Source organism: Microtus pennsylvanicus, chromosome 13 (assembly GCF_037038515.1).
Source record: "Microtus pennsylvanicus isolate mMicPen1 chromosome 13, mMicPen1.hap1, whole genome shotgun sequence".
Taxonomy (NCBI): Eukaryota; Metazoa; Chordata; class Mammalia; order Rodentia; family Cricetidae; genus Microtus; species Microtus pennsylvanicus.
Window position 1 is genome coordinate 9,174,435 of NC_134591.1, and position 21,960 is coordinate 9,196,394.

At 38.8% G+C, this 21,960-nt stretch overlaps 1 pseudogene; it reads left to right on the forward strand.

The window, feature by feature from the left end:
* The first annotated feature begins 11,136 nt into the window (after window positions 1–11,136).
* Window positions 11,137–11,621, forward strand: LOC142834139 (large ribosomal subunit protein eL21 pseudogene; annotated as a pseudogene).
* The last annotated feature ends 10,339 nt before the right edge of the window (window positions 11,622–21,960 follow it).

Here is a 21,960-nt window from a genome sequence, read left to right on the forward strand (position 1 = left end):
TGTGTAACTTCCTCATCTTCTATGGCATCCAGGATTTCCATCTGTGAAACAATGAAGTCTAAGTACATTACTTTCAAAGTCAGTTCACGAAGATTCTATGATTTTTAATGTTTCTCAAGTTCTATGGTAAAATAATAAAAACATTAATAATAATCAAATTTTATTGAACATTGCATGTGGTAGAACTTTCTATGATGGATTGCTGTAAGTTGCCTCCATAAGGAACTCCCTCCATCATTGTAGAAGATCATGAAACAGGCTAAGAGAGGTTAGGTTGATCAAAGGTATACTGTGAAGTGGTCATACAAGTTTCAAGCCTTCATAACCCAATTCACAGCCTTGGGCTCCAGATAAGAGTCAATCTTGAGTTTTAACCTTGGTTTTTAGTCTTATGACCTCTGTATCCTTGAAAAAAGCTTTGCCCTTTTATAAAAAATGGGAGGTATGATAACAGATACTCTTTAACTTGAGTACAGACTTGTAGGACTGAGGTGATGCCTCAAATACAGTCTGAAGATTTCCCACCCAGATTTGCTTATTCCTCACAATGCTTAATCTTCTTGTGGGAAGACAGCTTCACCACTGCAGGAAAGAGCTATCTGATCAGAATACAGAAAAAAGATTGAAAAGTCAGACTCCAAGGGAACCAGGATATAAGTAGTTATTTGTAGAAAACAGTGTTGAATCAGAGCACATTTTCCTGTCCGCAAGTATAAGAAAAAATTTCTAAGAAGCAATAAGTAGCTGGATTGGGCCTTTTCTGAAAAGGGGCTTCCATCCTTCCCATCTGCCTATCTTTGTTCAGTAAGGGAGAGGAAGACGGCAAAAATTCAAGGGAAGTTCTTAGATACAGACAAAGAGGAGCCTTTGTCCCAACTCCAGCTCAGTAAACATCTCTGCAGTGGTAGCTGAGTTTCAGAGGTCAGAGACCACCTTCAGCAGTGTTTGTTCCCAAGAAGCATTAGTAATTACAGAGAGTCCCTGTGCCAAGAAATCAGAACATGACTAAGAATACCATAGAAGGTCTTTCAATCAGGACAAATGGGGCAGACAGTGACTCACAGTGACCTTCCAGTGGGCCACAACTTATCCTGCATCCATCAGTATCAATAGATGAACCACATCTGGTCAGAGATGCCTACAGTTTCGCTTATTCTGGGACTCCTAGCACTCAGACTCAACAGTATGGTGGGACGCAAATGGATGAAAGGTTGTCTTCTGCTATTCAACAAACTGGGAGTTCAAAACAATGAGCTAAAAGAAGAGGGTGATGTTGACACTCTTATCTGCTTGAGTTTGTGACTTGGAATCAAGACAACTTCATATATGAAGCAGCCCACCTGACCCCAGCACAGGTTTCCTCTGTTGCCCTACTTGCGCTGGTATAACTTCCTCTCCATATCACATGCCCCTTATTGGTCCTCATGTCTACTTAATAACAATATGGGGAGATGAAATACATCTGCTCTCCACTCTGCACCCACAAACATCTTCTATCCAGCTCCTAGAGTGAAAAATCACTTTTCTCTCTTCCCACCTGCAGATGCTGGTTAATATGGATGAAAATGAAATAGTCAACTAGAGAAGACTTTATCCTAGAACTCAGCCCACAGTGTATCTATCTGTTCATTTGTTAATCAGATTGTTTACTTAGTGACCTCCAGACTCCACCAGAACAGATGGAATAGAAAACCAACAAGAGTCATGCTTTGCAAACCTCACAGAACAGACACATCACCTAGGGATCTCGTTAAAATGGAGCCTCTGATTCAAAGGTCTAGGAAGAAGCCCTGGGCTCTACAGGCCTAACAAGCTCCCAGCTGCTATAATCCTGGTGATTCCAGAACTGCACCAAGGCTCCAGTTAGACATGCTAGCTTCAAATCTTGAGTCTGACTCTCAGTAACCGTGTGACCTTGGGGTAGGCTAATTAACATTTTTTGAGCTTCCATGTCATCATTTGTGAGAGGAAAATACATGATTTCTTACTGAAAGTTTGTATAGATGATGATTAAAGATAATTCAACAGAGTTATGGCATGTCATGGGCATTCAGCAAGCAGTAGGGCGAGTGCCTTGGCCAGCATGGTCTCATTACTGCTAAATATGGTGGTGTATCTTTATACCAGATCCCTAGGCGACAGTATGTGAAAAGATAATAGCTTCAGATGGCAGCCACCTATGGGGATCTTATGGAGGTGTTGGACTCTTCTGCTACACCCACTTTGGGACATCTTACTGTCAAAATGGAATCTGCCCACTGCCTGGGATGGTGCCCTTCTCTATGCTCTTCTGAGTTTCTACCCCAACTTGGGAGTCATCTTTATTCACTGTATATTGCAATTAGAATGGAGAGTAATTCCCAGGTAGATCCACCCCTATATGGCAGCCTTAGTGTCTCTCTGTGAAGTTCCCAGAGTTGGTGGCAGCTTTGCAGGATCTAACTATGGAAATTATATATCAGCTGCTAGAAATTAGATTATATTTTATTATGTGGAAGACAAAGGAAAGATGACAACAACCAAGGGCTTGGTGGAAGAGACATGGGTGCATCAGACTGAGATTCAGAAATGAAGCAGCTACTCTGAAAGTTTGCCTTACCAGCCTTAAGGAGCCAAAGAGGACAGTGATCCAGCTCAAGTGCTATCTATCCCTGCTGGCTCTCACTTCTGGGAGGCAAGACAAGGCTCTGAAAACAAGCTACCCCTCACTGGGGACCTCCAGACTCAGATCAAGATTTACCCTTCTGAGATACAGTACAAAACAAAAATTAGTACAAGATCCAGGAGCAGATGGTTGCAAATAGAGTACTTCCTTTTCAGGTAACAACTTGTCTGTGGATAGTAGTCACCCATGTTTTACAGATGAGGAAAGTAAATTTCAAGCAAACTCCTTTAAGACTTGACTGTGTGGAATAGTCAGAAAATGATAGTTAGCTAGCTTCAACTGTCCCATCCCACTAGAAAATATTATTCTATTATAAAACCACTAGAGACCACTCAAGATAAACTCATGACCACTAAAATGTTCTGCCCCTGTTGGCTTTAGCTGTCAACTTGACACAAACTAGAGGCAACTGGGAACGGGAACTCTCAGTTAAGAAACTGCACAGATCAGATTGGTCTGTGGGTATGTCTATGGGAATTGTCTTCTTTGATGATTGATGTGGGATGGCCCAGCTCCCTCTGGACAGCACCATCCCTAGAGAGTTGGGCCTGGGCTGTATAAGAAAACTGGCTGAGCTTAGGCTTTGGGACATGAGTTAGAGACCAACCCAGTAACAGCATTCCTCCACGGTTTCTGCTTCAGTTTCTGCCCTGACTTCCTTCAGTGAAATATGGTGACCTAGAAGAATATGCTGACAGAAACCCTTCCTCCCCTAAGCTGCTTTTGATCATGGAGTTTACCACAACAACAGAAAGACAACTAGAATAGCTTCCAAACAGAAACTTGAAATATAAACCTCTGATATGTTTGTTTATATAAAGGCTGTCCTTCCTTCCATACTGGGTACACTAACTAGAACAGAATCTTCCTTTCTGACTCTATTCCCCTCCACTATTCAAACCATAGCAGTCCTCACAAAAATCCTTTGTGTAACTAGCCTTGTATTACAGTAACTGAGAACATCTTTAACAGGTAAAAGTGAACGAAAAGTTTACCAAAAGAAAATAAAAACAGAGACTTAAATAAATACTGTATCCTCATGTGTATCGCAGCATGATTCCCGACAGCCAAATGGTGGAAGCCGTTCAAACACTTACCCATTTGTGAGTGATAAGGAAAAAGCGTATGCAGTCAGTAGAATGTCACTATTAGAAGGTGTGGCTTTGTTGGCGTAGATGTGGCCTTGCTGGAGGAAGTGTGTCACTGTCGGGGTGTGCTTTGAGGTCTCCTATGCTCAAGCTATGCTAGTATCACAGCTCACTTCCTACTGCCTGTGGATCAAGATGGAGAACGCTCAGCTCCGTCTTCAGCACCTTGTCTGCCTGGATACTGCCATGTCCCACCATGATGATAATGTACTAAACCTCTGAAATTAAATGATTTCCACCCCATTTAAATGATTTCCTTTCTAAATGTTGCTATATTCCAAATGGATGGAACTAGAAAAAAACATTTTGAGTGATGTAGTCCAGACCCAGAAAGACAAACATGGTATGTACTCACTCATAAGTGAGTATTAGATGTAAGGCAAAGGATAGCCAGGCTATAAACCACAACAGAGAAGCAAGATAAAAAGGGGGACCCTAAGAGAGACACACATGGAGGGCCCCAGGAAGAAAAATAGTTAAGATTTCCTAAGTAAACTAGGAGGAAGGGGATAGGACAGAAGGGTTGAGATGGAGATATGAGAGATCAAGAAGATGTCCTATCATACAACAAAAGTATATGCTCAACTATGTTCATAGCAGCATTGTTTGTAATAGCCAGAACCTGTAAACAACCTAGATGCCTTTCAATGGAAGAATGGATGAAGAAAGTATGGAATATATACATATATACATATTAGGGTACTACTCAGCAGTAAAAAACAAGGACTTCTTGAATTTTGCATGCAAATGGATGGAAATAGAAAACACTATCCTGAGTGAGGTATCCCAGACCCAAAAAGAGGAACATGGGATGTACTCACTCATATTTGGTTTCTAGCCAAAAATAAAGGACATTGAGCCTATAATTCGTGATCCTAGAGAAGCTAAATAAGAAGATGAACCCAAAGAAAAACATATAGTCATCCTCCTGGATATTAACCTTCATCAGGCGATGAAAGGAGACTGTGACAGAGTCCCACATTGGAGCACCGGACTACAACCCCAAGGTCCAAATCAGGAGCAGAAGGAGAGAGAGCACGAGCAAAAAACTCAGGACCGCAAGGGGTGCACCCACACACTGAGACAATGGGGATGATCTATCGGGAACTCACCAAGGCCAGCTGGACTGGGTCTGAAAAAGCATGGGATAGAACCAGACTCGCCGAACAGAGTGGACAATGAGGACTGCAGAGCAGTCAAGAACAATGGCACTGGGTTTTGATCCTACTGCATGCACTGGCTTTGTGTTCACCTTACTAGACCTGGAAGGAGGTGGGAGGTTCCCACAGGGCAGGGAACTCGGTCTGCTCTTCGGGCTGATGAGAGAGGGGGAATTGATTGGGGGAGGGGGAGGGATATGGGAGGCGGTGGCGTGGAAGAGACAGAAATCTTTAATAACTAAATAAATAAGTAAATAAATAAAAGAGATATCTTGACAGAGGGAGCCATTATGGGGTTAGGGAGAAACCTGGCATTGGAGCAATTCTCAGGAATCTACAAGGACGACCCCAGCTAAGACTCTTAGCAATAGTGGAGAAGGTGTCTGAAATGGCCTTCCCTCTTAATCAGATTAGTGACTACCCTAATTGTCATCATAGAACTGAATGTCATACATTCAGTAACTGATGGAAGTAGATGCAGTCATCCACAGCAAGCACTGGGCTGAGCTACTAGAGTTTAGTTGAAGAGAGGAAGGAGGGATCATATGAACAAGTGGGGTCAAGAGCATGATGGGAAACCCATAGAGACAGCTGACCCAAGCTAGTGGGAGCTTACAGATTATGGATTGACAGCTGGGAACCTGCAAGGGACAGAACTAGATCCTCTGAATGTGGGCGATACCTGTGGCTTGATCTGTTAGGGGAGGGGGACTGGCTGGCAGTGGCACCAGGACCTATCCCACATGCATGAACTGGTTTTTGATAGACCATTCCCTATGGTGGGATACCTTGTTCAACCCTGATAAGGGGTGTGACAAGAGCTTGGTCCTACCTCAAGTTGGCATGCGAAACTGTTGACTTCCCAAGGAATGCCTTACACTCTCTGAAGAGTGGAAGGGGAAGGAGGGGCAGGGGGCAACTGAGGTTGATATGTAAAATGTAAAGTAAATTTTTCTAATAAAAAAATTCAGAAAAGAGTTGCTGTGGTCATGGTGTCTCTTCATAGCAACATAAATCCTAACTAAGACAAATGGTAAAATAGAATTGTATGAAAACGGCCATTTCAATCGTTTTTAAGCTGAAAGCTCAGTGTCATCATGCATGTTTGCATGCATGTTTGCCAACACCATTGTCTGTAGAAACCTTCACTGAAATTATGTACTCTGCAATAACTGCTAACTCTCACATGACTCAGTCCTTGATAACCATGTCCCACTTTCTGTGTCTATAAATTTGATAAGTCTAGGTACTTCATCAAGCAGACTCAATGTTTATCCTTCTTTTATAGCTTATTTCACTTAGCATAATGTCCTTTAGCTTCTTCCATGCTATATCATACATCAGAATTTCATACCATTTTTATGATAGACAAACATTCTACTGACAAGGTATGCTTTTTTTTAATCCACTCACAGATGGATAAGTTTGTATTGTTTCCACCATTTGGGAAACTGCTGGGAATCATACTGCTATATACATGAGTATACAGAATCTATTTAAGTATCTGCTTTCATTTTCTAGAGCATATCAACAAGAAGCAGAGTTGCTGAGTCATGCTGCATTTTACATTCCAATCAGTGATGCGCATTGATTTCAGCTTGCCCAGATCCTTACCAATAATTATATTCAAAGTTGTTTTTATAATAGCTGCTTCCATTTACATATTGGATGTTCTCCAAAGACCTGTATATTAAAATCTTGGCACTCAGAATCATTCTGTCAGAATGTGCTGCAACTGTTAGGTAAGACCTAGTCAGAGGTCTTTGGCTCATTGGTGGTATTATCGCAGAGATTTTGGAACCCTGATCCCTTTCTGTTCCTCTCTGAATCTGCCATGTATTCTTGCCTTACCATGCTTCCATTCTGTGGGCTCAAAGCAGCAGAAACTAACCTATCAGGTTCTGGAGCTTCCCAACCTGAGAGCAGAAGTAAATGATTTCTATTTACAAATTGATTATTTTGGTGTTTTATTAGATTACCAAAAAGACTAATTAACACAGTGACCATGGTGATGAGTGTGAAAAGGCATCAGGATTTATTGCATTTTCTTGGTTTCTAGTCAAAGTAAACTTCCTTTCATTTTTTTCCATTTGTATGTTTTCTTTGGGGAAAGTCTATTCAAATGTTCTGTAAGTTAATTAATTAGCTGTGTGTGTGTGTGTGTGTGTGTGTGTGTGTGTGTGTGTGTGTGTTGTTTGTGTGGTCATGTACATGCAACGGCACATATGTGGAAGTTAGAGGACAATTTTCAGAAATGAGTTCTTGCCTTCTGTATTAATCCATGCTAACTGATACATGTGTTTCCAACCAATTCTTCTACCACCGTGTGCCATCTTATAGCAAGAAGTGCTGGAATTACAGATGTCAGGTCATCAGATTTACTCATTAATCTTCTAGGTTCTCTTTTATATATTTTTGAGTTATGTTGTTTCTTTTGTTCTTTGGCTATATGATTTATTTATAAATACTGAATATTAAATCTTGTAAGATATATAGTTGCAAGATTTTCTCTTTTTTGTGAATTATTTTTTCTCTTTTGAAATGTAATTGTCACAATGTTTGTGCACAATTATGGGGCACAGTGCAAGGTTTCAACACATATATTCATTGTATAATAGTGAAGTCAGGATTTTTGACCTATCCCTTCAACCATGTAACATTGCTTTGTGGCAAGAACATTCAAAATTTTTTTACAAAACAGGCATGGTGACTTGTACCTATAATCTGAGCACTTGGGAGGCTGAGGCAGGAGAACTAGCATGAGTTTGAGGCCAACCTGTTTTCACAGCAAGTACCCGGCAAGACTAAAACATACAGCAAGACCTTTTCTCAGAAAAGCAAATCCTCTCCTCTAGCTCTCTTGAGATATATAATGTTATGTGTTGAACTTAAGACCTTCTGCATGCTAAACATGCAATCTGCTGCTGTGCTCCACCCAGCCTTCACAACACGTCATGACCAGTGAACTGCCTTTTCATCTACTCATACTATCTTTGATCCACTCATATTTTTAACTTTGAGGAAGTCCAATTTATATTTTTCTTTTGTTGCCTGTGCCTTTGATGTTGTATCCAAGGTACATTGCCAAATCCACTGTCATTAAGTCTTTTTGGTTTTCTCAAAGTTTCACTTCTCACATTTATGTCTGTGTTCATTTCGAGTGAATTTTTGCATACAATATGACTTTAAGGTCCAAACCCAGATTTTCTTAGTACTGTCGGTTCATAAGACTGTCCTTTCACTATTAGGTGGTCTTGGCAACCTTTGTACAAGTCGTAAGTGAGTTCCTACTTCTAGGTTCTCTATCCCCTTCCATCAGTCTGCATATGTCTTTATGACATCACTATGTCATTTTACATTTTCTAATTTGTTGTGCATGTATACAACATGGCATAGTACATGCACAGAGGTTAAAAGGCAACTTTGGGGAATTGGTTCTCTCCTTCTGTGATAAGGATACCAGTAGTCAAAATCAGGTTATCAGGCACAAGGATAAAGCCATCCTGCCAACTCTACTATGCTTTTTCAATGTACAAGTTTCACTATGAGAAAGTATGAGTTCTCCATCTGTATGAGTCTCAGGATAAGCTTATATATTTCTGTGAAAGATGTTGTGTTTGTTAATTTCCTGTTGCTTTGATAAAATACTCTGACAAAAACAATTTAGAAAAGAAAGCATTTATTTTGGCTCTCAAGTCAAAGTTACACTCCCTCATGGTAGGGTTGTCCCAGTGGTGGGATGCTGAAACAGCAGACTGAATCTGCTCTCAGGAAGAATACAGCAACAGGGGCTCCTGGCTACCTAGCTTCCTCCTTTTTATACAGTGCAGGACAGAAGCCCAGAGAAGATAAAAAGTCTTCCCCTCTCAACTAATATTCCCTCAATAACATGCCCTAATTTAAATAACTCCTAATGGCGTGACTGAGGGCTTGTCTTGTATGTGATTACTGACCCTATCAAGTTGATAATCAGTGCTGATTATGACAGATGTCACTGGGATTTTGGATGAAAAAAATTGAACCTGTAGACAACTTTAGACAATACTGATATCCTCACAATTAAGGCTTTCAATCCATGAACACTTGCTTGTGTCTTGTTTAATTACTTTTAGCAACATTTTGCTGGTTTCTAGGTACACATTTTTTATCTCTTTTGCTCAATTTGCTCCTAAGAATTTTGTTCTTTTTGATAGAATTATAAATGGAATTGTTTCCTTAATTTCCTTTTTATATTTTTCATTGTTAGTATATGGAAACACTTGATTTTTTTGTTGTTGTTGATCTTCTCTCCTGCAACTTTAATGAATTTCTAACAGGTTTTAAGGAAAGAATAAGTTCTAACAGCTTTATTGTTTGGTTTTTTTTTTATTTTGGTGGAATCATTAGTGTTTTCTGCATAAAAGAGCATGTTATTTGAGAACAGAGATAATTTTACTGTCCCTTGCTAGTATAGATGGATCTTATTTCCTGTTCTCACCTAATTGTTCTGTCCTAAAAATCTAGTGCTTCAGTAAATAATGGGTGAGTATTCTTGATCATGGAGGAAAAGTTTCAGTCTTTCACCATTGTGTATGATGCTAGATGAAGTCAGAGACATTTTCAATATGCTGAGAAGCAAGTGCATTAATTTTATAAAACTATTTTTAGTTATAACAACAGGAACAGTCAATAAGCACTCTGTATATATGCCAGGCTGTTGCCTGAGTTCTAATTGGTTTTAATAATAAAATCCTGGAGCCAGTATCGGGGAAAATGCTAAAAAAAATCTGAGAGAGAAAGGAGCAAGTCACAGCCACCTCTTACCTTGCTAACTCTTCAGCTGAAAAGGAGCTGAACTACTGTATCTCCCTATCTTATATTCCTCTTTCCACCCAGCCATATCACTTCCTGTCTATATGTACAGACCTCCAAACCAAAACTAGTCATGGTTAACTAGCGGCTAGCTCAGCCCTCCATCTTCAGGCAAGTTTTATTTGCTTGAGTACAAACAAGATATCATCATATTTCCCCTTTTTGTCTCAAATAAATATATGCAATAAGTACAATAACTATATACAATCGATATAGGTAATAAATGCATCAACAATGTCTAATCCATTTGCAATTGAATAATTCAGAGAAAATATTTTATGTCTGTCCTATCTTGATATGTCCAAAAAGTTGTATCTAATTCACTTTCTATTCTAACTTGCATTACCAAAAATATCTTTTAATATCTCTCAATCTTATATATACTCTACACCTCTTTAGTGAATTCCTTTTCTGAATCTGGTAACACTGAAAACTATAACTAAAACTATAAAGTCTTCAACTCAATCAGAGACCTGAAAGGGAAATAATTTTACCTGAGTAAGCAGGAAGTACAAGCAAGGAGCTTTCAAAAAATGTGAAATATGAGAGAAACAGCTGGATTTCTGGATGGTTACCCAAGGTTCCGCTACAAATGTTGGGGCATCATATTTAGCCTACAGGCCTAGCATATCTGACAGAGTTTTCTGTGAAGCAGGATATTATGAAGGGCTGTCCTACCTTGTCTTGGCAAACTTCTGCAGTCCTTTTCTTTGCGTTATGTTTGTCCAGTTTGGACAGCATACTGTCAGCAGTCAAGGCAAGGGCACTTTCTTGCCCAGTGACTTACTTTGGCCACACAGAAAGTAAACTCCATATGGAGTTTCTTCAGTGCCCATCATCTTTTCTGAAGTAGATTGGTGCTGCCAGGAATAGACATGTATCATTGTTGTAAAAAAAAAAATGAAAAGAACCTATATCATTAAAACATCTTAAATGCCATATTCTGTAGACCTCTGAAGTGTTTGAATATGACCTGTCTACCTAAAATATATCTCTGTTTGACCTTGAAGACATACCTAATACAACTAAAAGTTTGATTGTAATGACTAACTACTAACTTGCATTTCTTTATATCTTAATTAGTTGATAATAACAACTTTCATGGACTAGAAATTTGCATTACATTGTTAAATGAGCTGAATAAGTACTATACATTAAACAAGATTAGAAATGTATGTTCAGTATGTTCAATTAATCTCAAATTTGTATCAAGAAACATAGCTACATATCAATGTAAAATATTTAAAACAAATAGTTGCTTTTTTGTTTAAAAGTAGATTCAAGGGTAGCCATCTTTCAGTAACTCACCAAAATGACAAACACAAAGGGAAAGAGGAGGGGCACTCACTATATGTTCTCTAGGCCCTTTAGGAAACATGGAGTTGTTTTTTTGGCCACGTACCTGCGAATCCACAAGAAAGGCGATAATGTAGACATCAAGGGAATGGGCACTGTTCAAAAAGGAATGCCCCATAAATGTTACCATGGCAAAACCGGAAGAGTCTACAATGTCACCCAGGATGCTGTGGGCATCATTGTAAACAAGCAAGTTAAGGGCAAGATTCTTGCCAAGAGAATTAATGTGCGGATTGAACACATCAAGCACTTGAAAAGCAGAGAGACAGCTTCCTGAAGCAGGTGAAGGAGAACGACCAGAAGAAAAAGGAAGCCAAAGAGAAGGGCACCTGGGTTCAGCTGAAGCGCCAGCCTGCTCCACCCAGAGAAGCACACTTCATGAGGACTAACGGGAAGGAGCCTGAGCTGTTGGAGCCCATTCCCTATGAATTCATGGCCTGATGTACAAAAAGAAATAAAAGACCTGAACTGTAAAAAAAAAAAGTAGATTCAATAATCTTTTATTCTATTTCTATATCCTTCCTTTTCTTTTTCAGAGGAACTCAATAATATACATTTATATCCCATTAAATTTGTATCCTCCCTTTTTATCAAAACAAGAACTCTGAATCTAATCCCTTTTGTTTATCTATTTTCTTGACCATTACCAATAATAACTTATAACCAACCACTCTAAACAGTAGCAAATATCCATAATGCAATGAAAACCCAAAAACCACCCACCCACCTCACCTTTTGAGAATGTGGGTGTCATGTTCTTAAAGTTACTTCCTGCTCTCTGGGGGCAGCAGCATCTTTAAGAAACCTTGAAAAGAAAAATGTGGGTTAATTGTCAAGTCCTGGGAGAGGTAGTTGTATCATTTGTTGTCCAGTCTCTATGTAATGGGAAAGTGTAAGAATGCCTTACAGAGAAAAGGTACAAAGCCATGTGGCTAAACATAGTTAAAATTTATGGGTTAATTTAAGTTTCAAGAGCTAGTTAATAATAAGTCTGAGCTAATAAGGCCAAACAGTTTATAATTAATTTAAGTCTCTGTGTATTTATTTGGAACTGAATGGGTGTGGGACGAGGTGGCACAGAAACTTCCATCTACGTATATGCATCCATGGAAGCTAGAAGTCAACTTTGGTTGTTTTCTTTTTTCTTCTCTCTGTCTGCTTTCTTTCCTTCCTTTCTGTTTTTCCTCCTTTTTTCTTTCTTTTGTAAGACAGCATCACTTATTTGGTTTGAGCTCATCAATTAAGTTAGGCTAACTGACCAATAAAACCTGGACACTTCCTGTCTTTCTCCACCTCCCCAATACATGTTTACAGAAACATACCATTAATAATGGATCTTTTTAAATTAGTATTCTGGGAATTGTTTTCAAAGTTTCAATTGTTTTCAAACATTTTATGAATATTCCTACTCTCCAGAATGCATCAAAAACTGTGGTGAAGCCAATAAAACCACAGTATATGCTTAGAGCAGTGTACCCTCTGTATCAAGTTAAATGTATCTTTGGTGATTGTTTGCATATGTGTTCCTTATATGACTGACACTGGTCACAGTGACAATTGCACAACTCAGCAAATAGAAACATCAAGTTAGAGTCTGATGCTGTACAAGTTCTAACTGGTCCTAATGATAAAAACCCAAAGACAGATATCAGGTAACATGCTAAAAGATCTGAAAGAGAAAGATGCAAGCCATAGTCAACTCATATCCTGCTGACTCCTCAGCTGAAAAGAAGGCGCACTACTATCTCCTCCCACCTTATATTCCTCTATACAACCAGTCATATCACTTCCTGATTTTCTTTGTAGACCTCCAGACTGCTATGGTTAACTAGTGGCTTGTTTGCATCTCTGATCTTCAGGCAAGCTTTATTTGTTAGAGTACAAACAAGATATTGCCACACACATATGCACATGTGCACATGCATACATGCAAACATGTATACATATTACACACATACAGAGAAAATACATATTAACAACTAGACTCAAAAGACAAATATCACATTTTTTCTATAAGCAGACACTAGCATCTGAATTTTATACATGTATTTATGTGGGAACAAATGTGGGTCTAGGTTATAAAATAGAAAGGGGACCATGAGGTAGAAAGAGAGGCTTTTAAGGAACTGGTATGTGGAGAGTAATAGAACACACATAATAGAAAAATGGAAAAGTTTTACCAGTAGTAGATGAGGACAAGTGGGATGGGGGATAGGATACAGATGTTTATCAGGAGGATGTCTCCCCCACAAAAAAAGAAAGTATGTATGAAAATGCCATAAGGAAATCAGTTATACTCTATGCTAAGTTTAAAAAGTTAGGGACTGGGAGATAGTTTCATCTATAAAGTTCTTGTCAAATGAGGATAAACACACCAAACCTGCTTCCAAAGACCCATGTAAAACAGCTAGGTATTGCAGCAAGAACTTGGAGTCCCAACCCTTAGGAAAAGAAGACAGCTGTATCTCCACAGCTCAATAGACAACTAGTATAACCTGTCAAGTTCTGGGGTCAATGAGAGACCCTGACTGAACAAAAATTAGGTAGAGGATGATACTCAAAGACAATGGACATCACTTTCTGGCTTATATACACACTTACACAAACACACACACACACACAAGAAAGACAGGGACAGAAAGAGAGAGACAGAGAGACAGACAAAGACAGAGTCAGAAACAGACACACACACACATATATATGCATATATACATACAAAATTAAAATAACTAAATGAACAAGTACACAAAAATGATGTGTAGGATTGGATTAGGTGGGGTTAGTTTGACTCAGTGGTTGACATGGAATGAGAATTTCATACTTATAGATATATTCAACTATTACTCAATGATTTTTCAGAGTCTACAGCTTGTGCTTCAGGTAACAGGGATTCCCTCTGTTGCCTGTTTTAATGTCTCTGTTTCCCTCTCTGATTTCCACATGCAAATCCATTTCAGCAGTTCATTTGAAAGGCTGTACTTGTAGTGTCCTAACAATAGGACTAGGCCCATCCATGTGCCTTGAAAGTTTCCAGAAAAACCACACTGGTTTTCTCTGAACTGTATGTTCTAATCTCTTGTCCCTGAGATTTCAGTGACAAAGATATATCACATTTTCCTATGCAATGGGCTTGAATTATCCCAGGGATAATGAAAAGGTATTTTTCATCTTTAAGTGTTAATGAATATAAATGGGATTCACAGCCCATTTCTTTGCTCTGTTCCCTTTCAGAAATGAAATAATAGAAAACTTCCAGTGGCAAGGGAAATAAGAGGGGTCCCTCGTTCAGTTTTCCCACTCAAGACACTCCAAGAACAGGAAGGACTTCAGAAAGCCCAGTGTCTTTTCTTTTGCCCTACTGCTCAAACCCTCTATAAGTAGCATAGTTGATTCATCTCATGTTAAAAGATACTTAGATTCAAGAAGCTGAAAACCAACAAACTTCCTTCAGAGAATTAAGATTCAGAGAAATCAATATTTAAACTACTTTTCCAAGAGGAACACCCCTCTTTCTTCTTGTGCTGATTTTCCTCACATTAGTCAAAGACAATCCTTCTCTTTCTCTCTACTCATACTATGTTCCACATTATATTAATCATAGGATCAAGAAAGCTATTTCTCTCTGTCATGGGCATATTAGTAAGTGTGCTCACAGTGTTGATAATGGCTACAAATAGTCATTGGAAATGAAAAATGCAGTGTATGTATATACAATGAAATGCCATGCAGTCTCAAAAAGGAAAGATGCTATGAAGTCTCAAAACTCCTGTGGTTTATGAAAAGTATGATTGACCCTGAGGACATCATACAAAGTGAAAAGATAAATACTGCATGACTTCATTGCTTTTTAGTGCCCAAAATGTCAAATGCATAAGAACAGAGAGTAGATTAGTGGTGACCAAACCTGAGGGTGGGGAAGTTGGGGTGGGTGGAGATAAAGGGTTATTCTTCAGAAGTAATATGAAGATATATCTTTAATAATGAGGTAACTACTATTAACTATTTTTGTTTGTCTGTCTGTGGCTGTGTGAAAAAACACTGACCAAAACAAACTTGGAGAGGAAAGGGGAAAGGGTTTATTTAGTTTTTAAGTTTCATATGGATTTGAGCTACCCTTTTTTTCTCTTTCTTTCTTTCTTTCTTTCTTTCTTTCTTTCTTTCTTTCTTTCTTTCCTTTCCCTGTAGCCAAGACAGTTTGTCTGGAACTCAGAGATCCACCTACCTCTGCCTCAAGAGTTCTGTGATTAAAGGTGTGTGTTACTACAATCCAGCAGCTATTTTTCTCATGCAGACCAGGAGCCTTTTTCCTAAGGGTGACACCTTAGTGTGTTTTAAAAGTTTTTTACTGCCCAAAGTGACAAGTCTGTGAGGGTAACTAATACTTTTATTAACTTGATTTTGCATTGCTGCCACAATCTACACAGCAATAGAGAAATGACTATGTGATGTCTTCAAGCTAATAAAATATAACCAGAAGTGATGCGTGTACTTCTTGGAGGAGTCAGAAAGCTGCTAACCATGTCCTCTTTTCTTGCTTCATACATGGTGGATATCTTGTGTCTTCCAAGTGTCTTCATCCCCATATGATAATGGTGAGCAAGACCCCGCTGCCTCCTCATATCAGACAAATGTCAGAACATGAAGTAGACTTTCGTTATTGTAAACCATTTATGAAATGTTTGTACAACACAGCCTAGTTTGTCCTGAAAGATACACTTAGCTCAGAGTTCTGAAGAGTTATCAGACTTAGTAAGAGGAGAAAACATGTATGGGCACAAATAACAAAATACAGCTGGCCCTAGAGCAGAAAAGAGCTTGAGTTTGAGTCATTAGAAAACTATGGGGATTGGGGAGGGGGAGTCTAATCTGTAATTAATATAAAAGGGGGGAGTGGATGAATGAATTAACATAAAAGGGAGGGAGTTGGTGAGGGAAGTAAAATAAAGGGGGAACTGGTGTGGGAAATATAATAATTAACTCTAAATCAGACATCTGTTTTCCCACAGTTTTAGAAACAAGAGATTTGAGATTAAGTGTCAATATTGTCAGTTCTGGTGAGGGCTCCCTCCCTGAATTACACACAGCAGCTTCACTGTGTCCTCACATGTTAGAGGAAGAAATTACTATCACATTCTTCTCTCAGATTCATCATCATTTCATCGTCTTCCTTTTTCTTCCTCTGACATAGTCTTATAAGTAGGGTCCCACACATAATGACCTGCTTGAAATGTCTTTTACAACTTTTAGTTGCAGTGGGGAGACACACCTGAGTCCATATTAGCAGTGAAAGATAAGTCTGAGGAGACACAAAGACATGCCATGACTGGTCTCTTGCTGTGGAAATTCCTTCAGCCAATAGCCTTAAATAGACCAGCCCACTTGGGTGTGATCTCTTACACTATAAATGCAGCCATAAAACTTGTGTGTTCTCTTTCAGCTGCCTGATTCTGTGCCTGTTCCCTGTTCCTGCAGAGGACTGTGATCTCTGAGTCTACTCCTGAATTAAAAATCCTTTATTATACTCAATTCTCACCTAGTTTGGGATTACTTTATAGCATCCACCTTCATCTGGCACCCAACGTGGGGCCTGTACATTGCCAAACATTGGGTGTAACTTTATATGCAGAGACCACTTGTTTGTTTCCTGGCTGCCCAGACCTGAATAATCACATAAAAACTATATTAATTTCAATACTGTTTGGCCAATAGCTTAACCCTATTTCTAGCTAGCTCTTACAACTTAAATTAAGCCATTTCTATTATTTTATATTTTGCTATGAGGCTTGTGGTTTACCAGTAAGGTTCTGGCCAGTGGCTCACGTCTTTCTCCTTTGGTGGCTGCTTGGAGTCTCCCTGACTCTGCCTACTCTCTATATATCTTTTATATATCTTTTTCTAGCCTGGCTATATTCTTTTAAGTCATTGGCCAAATGCAGCTTTTTTTTGTTAACCAATGGCAATAAATACATTCGTAGCTTACAGAGGAGAATCCCACATCAGTCTCTGAAGTCATTGTCAGACCTTAGGATTTTATCCTGAGGGCAATGGTGTTCAATGATTGTTTTTAAGACAAAGAGCATATAGGGAGGTTTGTTTTTAGTCTGATACTCAAATGCCACCTACTGCCTGTTATTTATTCATCCATCAGGTGGCACCTGATTTGTGAACCACCACAGATTGTTTGTAGCCTGACCATTGGTATGGGAAGTCCTTCTTTCTATGTGACACTGGGAACATTACCTGGTAAGCCACAGCCATGTAGTGATACATAGATTAACAGAAATTGGTTAAATTAATATGTAAGAGTTAGCCAATAAGAAGCTAGAGCTAATGGGCCAAGCAGTGATTTAATTAATACAGTTTCTGCATGATTGTTTTGGTGCTGAACAGTCAGGAACCAACAATTGGCCTCCTTACTACAGACCATGAGCCCTAGGGTGCACCTCTCTGTGTCAGGAGCAAGCAGTCCTTGGGGAGTGGGGAAGTTTGAGAAGCTCCCCAAGGGCTCCTGTTCTTCCCTCAGAACATGGCCTGTATGAGGTAGGATTGGGCTTCCTTGTCAGAACGGTGAACAGTGAGTGAGGAAGCCCTCCTATAAATAGGTTAAAATTTGACTGTCTTCATGCTGTGATACAGAGCAGTCTGGGGAAGAAAGATGGAACCTCTGAGTATAACCCTGCTTTCATTAGCTTCATATTCTTCAGAATGGCTATAGTTAAACATTGTTTTAAATCTCGGCTGCTTCTGTGAGCTTCGAGATAGTAATGAGCAAGTTACTTCATTTATTCCATGGAATCTCATTTTCTTTACTTATAAAGTGTCCATGCTAATAACTACATTATATAACTGCTTAGAGAATTAACTCTCAGATGTTTTAAAGTTCAGAGAGCCTGTCCCGTGATCTGTTCTCAGCATGGAATTCACTATCATTATTCTAATCATTGCCATTATTAACACTGAGTCAATTTACTAACTTATTTGAATTAAAATTGAATTTCCTATGGATGTAGTTTTGTACTAGTTTGATGGAAACAAACACATGAACACCCCCAAGAAACAAGAAACCATTATGTAACACTGTCTCATCTGTGATATATGTGTCAGTTCTGAGGTTTCGAGGCATGCCATTGCCCAGATGAAACCAGGCCCTGAGTAAAAAAAGCACAGAGCCTAAGAAAAGAACAGAAGATTTGAGCTTCTGTCTATACGTTAGTGCCCTGTGCTGCCATCCCTACCTCACTCCTCTGGCAATTTCTCTGCTGAAGCAGATCTTCAACTGCAGAAGACCTGCAGAAGTCAAATCCATAACTTTTTCTCATTGATATTGTCTGTGTCAATTTTCTAGCCTGAACTAAGGAGACCCTTACAATAGTTATTTCTCATTAGTTTCTAAACATTCTTCACATGAATAAGGCTATGTATGGCCCTGGTTTGGCCCTACTAGACAGGGAAGATCTACAATCAAGATCTTGGAAATGACTCTAAGCCCATTGTTAGAACTCTCCACAGAAGAAGAGAGTCCTGTATAGGACAGGATCTGTAAGGACTTGCTGAAGAAGAGGAATTTAGGAGTCATCTTAAAGCATTAGATAACGAGACAAAAAGGGAAAGTCTGGGGTGCTGTTTCTCCAAGAGATTTATGGAGGTCACACATTCTGTATGCTATTATGTAGTAGAATGCTGCTCATTCATTTTCTGGCTGCCCAGACTCCTGAAATAATCACACAGAAACCATATTACTTGCAATACTGTACAATACCATTTGGACAATAGTTTAAGCATATTTCTGCCTGACTCATATCCTAAATTAATGCATCTTCATTAACCTACATTGCCATGAGGCTGTGGCTTACCAGGTAAAGGTCTGGTGTCTGTCTCCAGTGGGGCTATATGGCTTCTCTCTGACTCTACCTTCTTTCTCCCAGCATTTAGTTTCGTTTTCCCCACCTAGCTCTGCTCTACCCTATCATAGGCCCCAAAAAGCTTCTTTATTAGCCAATGGTATTCACAGTATACAGAAGGGAATCCCACATCACCTCCCCTTTTCTGTTTAAATAAAAAGGAAGGTTTTAACTTAGTAAAATTACTTATAACAAAAGACAGGTATCAAGCAAGAATTACCATTTAAAATATTTATATCTACTTTATCTTTTATCATAACTAAGAAAATTATAGCTATAACTATATATTCTTCAATGCCATCAAAGACTCCAGAAAGATATAATATTACCTAAGTAAACAATAAGTTCATTGTAAGCAACTTCCATTGTAAGCAAACTCTAGAATTGACAGAGATATCTCACTTCCTGGTCAGTCACCCAAAGTTCTTCTGTACCATTGGGGCATCCATCTTCAGATTATCAGTCTGTAGTATCCAGCAGACTTTCCCACAAAGCAGGAAATTTCAAAGACAGCTCTGCCTATACTGGCAGTTTGTCAGTTACTTTCTTCTGTATCCTACAGAACGTCTCGCAGACTCTTTTATGAAGCAGGAACCCTGTAGGATAGCCTCACCTTTAGCTAAGTTCAGCAGTCATATTTCTGAGGGTCCTGCATGTCCAGTTCATCAAGCAGTCCAGGCAACAGCAGTTTCTTGCCCAAATAAATGGCTAGCAAACTCCATAAGGAGCCTCTTTAATGTCCATCTTCCTCTTGATGTAATTGGTGCTGCCAGGAGCACATGTGTATCACTGTCATGAAAAGTCCTAAGTTCTTAAACATTTTAAATGCCATATTCTGTAGAACTTGAAAGGTTTGACAAATACTTATCCATCTGGAATATATCTCTATATATCTATAAAACCTAACTAACATTACTACAAGCTAGACTATTATAGATGATTATCTATTAACTTATATTTCTTAATTATACTTTACATTTTTAAATGAATTGCACAAATACAATACCTTAATCAAGAGCAGAAATACATAAACACAGTATAACAAAATTGACCTTAAATTTGTATCATTAGACCAAGTTCCATACCTATGCAAAGTATCTCCCTTTAAATGTAAACAAACATTTATAAACAATATTTGGGAATTTGGGTGTAGCTCTTTCCAAACTGATTCCTGCTTTTTGTTGGGTGAAGTATTTTGGGAGTTGTTCACAGTGAACTTTCAGGAAGTCTTGGTCCATCAAACCACATTAGCCTGAAATAAATCCACAGATTCTCATCCTCTACAGAAATGAAAGAAGAACCGCTTTTCCAAAGCAACATATCCTCAGACTCAAATTTTGAAGCCAAGAACCATTTAAAACATGTATTTTGGTTTAGCTTAGCAGTCCCCAGAATCAAATGTCTCTCTACAGTCAAAAAATTCATAGAAAACACAATAGTATACATAATCAAGACTCTCTGTGTATATTCCACCTTTACATGGCTTATTTTTTAACTCTTTTTAATCTATGACTGACTGTACTCTATCTCTTTAAAAATTTTACCTTTTTAAAAAAAATATTTACTTCTTTTTATAATTGTCTATCCTCTTTTTCTTTTCTCTCCCAAGCCTTCATACATTTATTCAACACTATGACCTATTTAGAGGTCTTTTCCAACTGAATTTATCTTTATTGTGTATCTGTAATCCTTTTCGTATGAGACTGCTTCTTAAAATGCTAGGTGCTTCTTAAAAACCTAAGGAGCGACTTTGCTAGGGCAAACTGGCTCTGACTGCTTGCTCTACCCAGTCCAACATGATGGAGGTCCATTCATTGCCTCTGAAACTCTGGGGTGGGAGCCATCCTCACCACGTCAACTCTGATAACCAATTGGCCCATGCTGTCACCAAGTAACTTGCAGCATGTTGCCCATAAATCCCATTTAAATGTTTGGACTCCTGAAAGATCCAGAGTTCGTGCTGGCAGCACATCCCAGAATGCCCTAGCCTCAAAACCACATGGCTTTTTTTTCTGTTACACTGAATGAGGAAGACCTCTCTTAAGGGAGCTGTAGCATGCCACCAGCTGAAAAAATGCAACTAAACTTTATTTTTCTGTGTCTAGGATTCCTTTCCAAACTTTCTCAAGTTTTACATGGATTTACCTAGCACATGTTGGAGCACCAGTTTGTAGTAGTATGTATGCTGCTTGTTCATTTCACAGCAGCCCAGACTCCCAAAATAATCACACAGAAACCATATTACTTGCAATACTATTTGGCCAATAGTTTAAGTATATTTCTGGCTAACTCATATCTTAAATTAATGCATCTTTTTAAATCTGTGTATTGTTATGAGGCTATGGATTACTAGATGAAATCCTGGTCTCTGTTTAGTGGAGCTACCTGGCTTCTCTCTGACTCCACCTTCTTTCCCCCAGAATTCAGTTTAGTTTTTTCCACCTAGCTCTGCTCTACCCTATCACAGGCCCAAACAGCTTCTTTATTAGCCATTGGTATTCAGAGGATACAGAAGGAAATCCCACATAACTATTAATTGGTAAGACTTACATGAGAAACTGCATGTAGTGGCAAATGAGCCAACACTGGAAAAGATCATGAGTTTAAGTAAGATATTGTTAAAAAAAATAAAAAGAAAGATAATTAGATGAGAAAGGGTTCTGAAGACAGAAGAGATGTTGACAATACTTGCTAGGCAACATTCAGTATGTGTGTTCAGATAAGATATCTCAGGACCCTTCATATGCTAATATTCACCATGCCTCTTTCAGAGGACAAAAACACACAGTGTTTGCCAAATGTGTGAGGCTTGAGAATTCATTTTTTCATTATAGAACATCTCTGTTGACTGTTGTACTAAAATGCATACTCTCTATTGA